Source organism: Chironomus tepperi, unplaced genomic scaffold (genome assembly GCF_022539635.2).
Source record: "Chironomus tepperi strain 1889 unplaced genomic scaffold, CSIRO-AGI_Ctep_v1 contig_376, whole genome shotgun sequence".
NCBI lineage: Eukaryota > Metazoa > Arthropoda > Insecta > Diptera > Chironomidae > Chironomus > Chironomus tepperi.
Genome location: NW_027226498.1, coordinates 4265799 through 4272525, shown reverse-complemented (window position 1 = coordinate 4272525; position 6727 = coordinate 4265799).

Below are 6727 nucleotides of genomic sequence, written 5' to 3'. Positions count from 1 at the left end.
TTGTGTTTTTTGGGTCAAAATATGATAGTTATGAATCTCAAAACACAAAAAATCTCATTTTGTAAACTTTCTGTAAATTTATGGGCCTTCATAGGTAATACTCAGGTAGTCCAACAATTCTCAGATATGAAGCTTTTTTATTGACTTTTTTTGATTGATATTCAATATTCAAACTTATTTTGTGCAAAATATATCAATTTTAAAAAGTTTGGGTCGAAAAAAAGTGGTTTTTGACTATTTTGTTAAAAACAGGCTTAGGTAGGCCACATTTAAGGCACTCCAGTAGCCACTATGATTAAGTTCTATACATGTTTTATACATATTAATAAAGGTGATAGTAGTAACTAGCAATAACAGAAAACAGAATGCAAAAATATTGGTTCTAAAAAAAGTTATAGTCATTTGAGTGGCCAAAAAAGTGTCGAGGAGGGCAACCAGCATAGGCAAATACACAAAAATTCAAAATTTTAATGAAATTCTTGAAGTTTTTTGAATAAAAACTATTTTTATGTCGTAATAATTCAAATTATTGCGTTTTTTGTCAAAATAAATGTAAAACTTTAAATTTTTGTCTTTTTGCCTATGCTGGTTGCCCTCCTCGACGCTTTTTTGGCCACTCAAATGACTATAACTTTTTTTCGAACCAATATTTTTGCATTCTGTTTTCTGGTATTGCTAGGTACTACTATTATCTTTATTATTATGTATAATACATGTATAGAACTTATTCATAGTGGCTACTGGAGTGCCTTAAAAGTGGTCTCCCTAAGCCTGTTTTTAACAAAATAGACAAAAATCACTTTTTTTCGACCCACACTTTTTAAAATTGATATATTTTGAACAAAATAAGTTTGAATATTGAATATCAATCAAAAAAAGTCAATAAAAAAGTTTCATATCTGAGAATTGAGACACTACCTGAGTATTATTTTTGAAGGCCCCTAAAGTTGCAGAAAGTTTACAAAATGAGGATTTTTGAGTTTTGAGATTCATAACTATCACATTTTGACCTAAAAAACACAAAACTATTACATTATTTAATTTCTAAGTGTTAGTTTTTTGAAATGACCTTTTTGAAAATTTCTTTGAAAAGGGTCAGTCACAAACAGGGTCCGTTTTCATGACCAAGACTACTTCCAACTATTAAGTATTATATATTGTTGGAAAGGTATTACAATAAACTACAAGAAACAGAAAACAAAACTAAAAAATATTTTGGCATGTAAAAGTTATAGCCGATTTAGTGATGAGAAAAAGGGTCAAGTCGTCAAATAGCATATGTACCTCTAACTCAGAGAATTTTGAACTTTTTCAAAAAATTTCTTCACAAGTCTTCTTAAAATGACTAAATACATTAAAAAACATTAAAAAACCTATTTCAAATAATATCTTCCAAATTCATCTCAGAAATATTAGTTTTGAGAAAAAAATTCGTCGAAAACTAAAAATGCAATAACTTTTGTTCGTACCAACCGATTTTGGATATTTTTTCAGTTTTGTAAAGTAGAACGTAAGTACTTTACGAAAAAATAGGTCTATATGAGAAACTTTTGAGAACTAGCATATTTTCCGGACGCTTGAAGCTTTTTTTCCTGGTATTTTCATACATTTTCTCAAGTCCTGCCACTAAAATCCAATATATATAAACCTTGTCCTATGTCAAATTAAAGCTCTTATATAGTACAATTAGGAACCGAAAACCGTTTTTCAATATCTTTTAATTAAATATGAAACTTTTCAAGTCAAACAAGATGTGAAAAAAATCATTTTTTTACCATTTTTCAACTTCAAACAGCTCCAGAACCGACCAAACAGCATCAAATGAGCTGAAATTTTGCATGCAAGTCTATTGCTGTATGTACTATAAGAAAAAAATACCCTCAAGTCTTGATTCCAAAAAGTCCAAAAATCAAAGTGAATGTCCCTTTTTTTTTCATTTTGCCCCATAGTGAATTGTCGCAATTATTGAAAATTTAAAGTGAGTTCAGTGAACCAGACGAAAAAGTCTAATGACAGCTTTAAACTGCAAAAATCTTTAGGCCAACTTTAGGCAAATAAATTTAAAACTTTTATTCAATTCATTTAAAATAAAGTAGCTCTTAAAATGTTTTTACGCCTTGAGTAATTTACATCACAACTTTTTGTCAAAACTTGTACTTGGATTATTCAGCATGAAATTCTCATCAATGAAACGAAAGAAAATCTTTTTGAAAACTTTTTTTTTGTTTTCCCCATACTTTCATAAGTATTATATTCATGATCATAAATCACTGGTAAATCAAATTTCGTTTTTTATGGTAATGAAAACAAACATCGATTTATTATGACTGGAAAGAGGAGTAATTGAGTTTGGAAGAAAATTGAAGGGAATAAATTGAGGGTTGTACGCTGAATAATGTTAGAAAAAAATTAAGAAAATTTCCAGATTTGAACACTAAGAACCTCAGTGTGATATACAAATAGCTTCTGAATAGGGACGGCTTCCATTCGATGCTAATATGATAGTTTCTGTGGAGCCTTCATTTTAGATGTTGCTCGAGTTACTTTCTTACTTGCTTCGCTGGCCATACAGATCAATTGATATCCATGGTCTCCGAGTATGTAGTGGCATGTCTTGAGATTTTCCTCGACGAGGCCGCTAGGATTAGTAGCCATAATACCGGATATGTGGAAAACTTCTAATAAGCAGTTTTTTAGAACAAAACAAGAATGAGTTAACAGATTATATTTATAGAAATCATTTCATCTTTCTTACAATCTTAATCGAATTCTCACCAAATGAGACACTCACCAAATATCTCTCAATTTACATGAAAAAGAAACAAATAAAAAAGAATTTATAATCTTGTTAATGAAAAAGAAGTAGAAATCGACAAAATATTGCTTGGATGTGTCTGCATTCATGGGCGTGTGAGATGATAACATTTTAAGTAAGTCAGTTTCTACATCTGAATCTTTCGTAACAGCTTACTAATGTTACTGAATCTTAGTGAGTACACACTGAATTCAATGATATTCACATAAATTTTTTCAACATATTGTATGGCACTAATTCACGCATTTTGCACGTCCGATAACTCCTCAAGAAAGCCGCAAGTGATGCTCAAAATGTTTATGAATTATTCAATGAAATATAAAAGACTGAAGTTCCTTGAACGGAAAAAAGCATTTTTCATGGCTTCACATGAAACAAAAGAAAATCGCTTAAGCATTTTGTGGTCAATTTTATGCGAGTAATGATGTATCAATGACTGAATTTAACAGTTTCAACCGTTGTCTATTATTATTTTCATCTTTTTCGTAATACAGATTAAGTCAGTCACTGACTATTGACTGCCAATTTTTTTTTTTTTTGAAGATTATGATAATTTTTTAGAAACTTTTTTTTTTCAATGCGGCTTTTGTTTCTGCCTTTGTATGAATAAAATTTTACAAAAATAAAGTATTCAAAGAGAAAAAGGTTATTGTGTGTGTACAATAAGTCAGTAGTCATATTAGTGACTAGTTATATTGTAGTTTTTTTGTTGCTGTTCTTTTTATTCAATTATATTATAAATGTTGGATTTTTAATAAATCATACTGTATGGAGCTATAACAACAGACAGAGAGATTGTATGGAGATAGCAGAGGTGTTACGTAAATTGAAATATTGCTACTGCCTGGAATTAAATAAGTAAAATACTGTACGAATTGCAAACAAAAGCAGTTAGTTGGATAAATACATTTATACATGGGCATATGAACGTTATGATGCAAATTCAGGTATCCATCTTACCCGAGAAACTCAAATTATGAACAGAAGACACCTTAATTTGGTGTATATATGGACGCTTTATGATTCACATTTGGTGTTAATTAAAGAAATTTAGCGATATAGTTACGTGATGGAGACTTATTGATGATGACTCTATTGTATTTCTTCTTCTGTAGTATTTATGGAACATGTTTACAGCTGACAATTTTCCGTGAAACTTTTCACGAATAATAAAATTTCTATACAAACAATTCAATTAATCAATCACGATTGTTCTTGATACAGCACTCATAGTCCTCGCATAAAATGAACCATTAAGTGTTCTATTGTTATTTACCTACCAATAGATTAGTACTTGAAAAACAAAAGTTAATGTATGTGGGTGAAGAAAGTAATTGAATCAGACCTTGAGTCGCCTTTCATTTAGATTATGAAAAACGGTACTTCAGGATGAGAAATGAAGTCATGAAAAGCATGAAAATATATATTTCTATGAAAAATTTAACAATGGATGAAAGTTAAAGTGCTGTTTCCTGAAATTTTTCTTACTCTGCGACGTAAAAGCATCAATCAGCAAATCATTGATTTTATGGAAAATTTATGTTAATTTTCATGGTAAATGACTCATTCTTTTCATAAACAACATTTATCGAGATTATATTAGTTGATGTTTTGTTGAAATTTCAATTCAAATCCTTTTTAATGAAGGAAACTGTTGAGACCGAAGAAAATTCTCGATTGTAAACAATAGTTTTTATTCAAATTTTATGCATTAGTCAATTCCTTATGGAAAATTGTATAGGATTTACGTGCTGTTTTGTTTATTTTTCGATGAATTGATACATAAAACTTTTCTTAGTAATAATTCTTCATTACTAAAGACTATTCATTCAAATTATTTGATTTTAAATAATACACTTTAAATACAATCCTGATTAGGTATCAGCACAAATTATTCATGGCAGCTAAGTGGCTGCCACATGGCACCCAATTTCCATGTTAAATTTCATGAAAATTGCCACTTGAAAACCATTTTACAGCCATCTTGCAGGAATGCAAAACTTGTATCGGTCGGGCAAGGATTATTTTGTTTAAGATTAAAGTAACATTTAAACAGTTGAACAGTTTATGGTATTTTTTTCTATAAATTAAAATATCTTCATATTTTCATATTTATAAGAAATTTTCATTATCATCACTTTTAGTGATTTAGAGTCTCTGGTAGCAAGATTTACATTACATTTATTATTTATTCAGTAAGCTATGTTTTCGAACTATCAGATTTAGTAAAAAAATTACATATTTCTTCATAATTTATCAAACTCAATTTGTGTATCGTATTTTAATCAATTGGAGATATCAAGCATCTCAATTCCGTCTTGAGAGCCATTACTTTTATTTCCTTATTCGAATTCAGTTATTGTGGGTCATAGACGAAACTACTATTGGCCTTTTTTCATAGATAGACAAAAAAGCTATTCGGAACAAGAAGAATATAAAGTAGTTACTTATTTATTAATTTATTTGTTTCTCACTGAATCAGTGTAGTTTATGTTATAAAAATAGTCAATTATTTTATCACTTGTTGTTGGATTTGAAATATGTATTCTTCAATACCATTGAATTATTCATACATTTTGTGTCGATTTGGTGACCATAAAAAGCAAAAGTTTATTGCTTTATTTTCTTTATTAGCAAACTGTATACGGCATAATGCTCACTAGTTTAGTTTTGAACAAATCATGAATATGATATGAAAAACAGCTTTAATCTTCTAAAACACTTAATTTTCAAACAAAAGGATGGACATTTTTTCAAGTAAGGAAAAAATAACCGACAACATCAAATTTCTGACGCTTAATATCGAATTTCAACGATAGATTAGTAAAAATTATATTTTATATGTGTTTTTCCCTATATTTATTACATCCACCTGTAATGGGGGTCGATCATTGTATAATAATTGTATTGTATGTGAAAGATATAAGAAATTAGCTTTATATCCGTTTAAATAAAGAGATTGGCATGGTTAAAAACAATAAAGACAGGATTACATATGTAAGATGATATTTTGATAAAATACAGACAACACAAATATATCAAAGTTGTTTCCTTGACTTCATATTTTATGAAAAATCCCAAATTTTTGCCAACTCTGATTAAAAGATAACATGCTAAATGTTAATTATTGCAAAATAAGAAAATAAATCGAGCTTAGCTTACTGATTAGCATTGCATCAATTAATTACATAAAATTTAAATAAATGTTTTAAGGCAAATTTGGTGGTTAGAGGGCATTAAGTTAGTCTTTTATTCATTCAATGTTTAAATTCATTAATTAAATTTAGAAAACAAGTAGGAGGGTCAATAAATTCCATCATCTTTATTTTCATTTAATTTAAATTCCATCCTTTGTGTCTAAAATGTGTGCTCCTAAAATTTTTTTTTATGGTTATGTTTATTTTTTGTATTTAAGTTTTTCTTTGAAGATACGTCATTAAAACTAGAACAAAAGATTTCTTCATTTCCTTTTTTAGAGCCCACATTTTTTGGTGTCTAGTTACAACCTTTTTTCCTTCAATCTACAAGATGATAATAAATTTAAGAAATTAAATGGTGCGTAAATTGAAACTTTTTATCTTGTTGCTGTAACAAAATTTTCTGTCCCATGTGCGGCATTAAATATTTTTTTTGTTAATACTTTATCTTTTTCCCAGTCTTCTAATAAAAAACTTTCCTTTTTTACTGTTCCATATTAAATCCATAAATGGAAAATCCTCTTAAATGAACTTGATATTAGTGTATCTATTACATCAAGCTGTCCTCAGACAAATGTCTATTAAATTAATTTTTTATTTTCCTTTGTCTGTAGGAAGATGGATATAATTGAAATTAAGGATCATTATTTCTAACATAAGAATTGGAAATAAAGGAAATGAAATATATTTGAGGTTTCTTTGGCTTTTTGGTTTT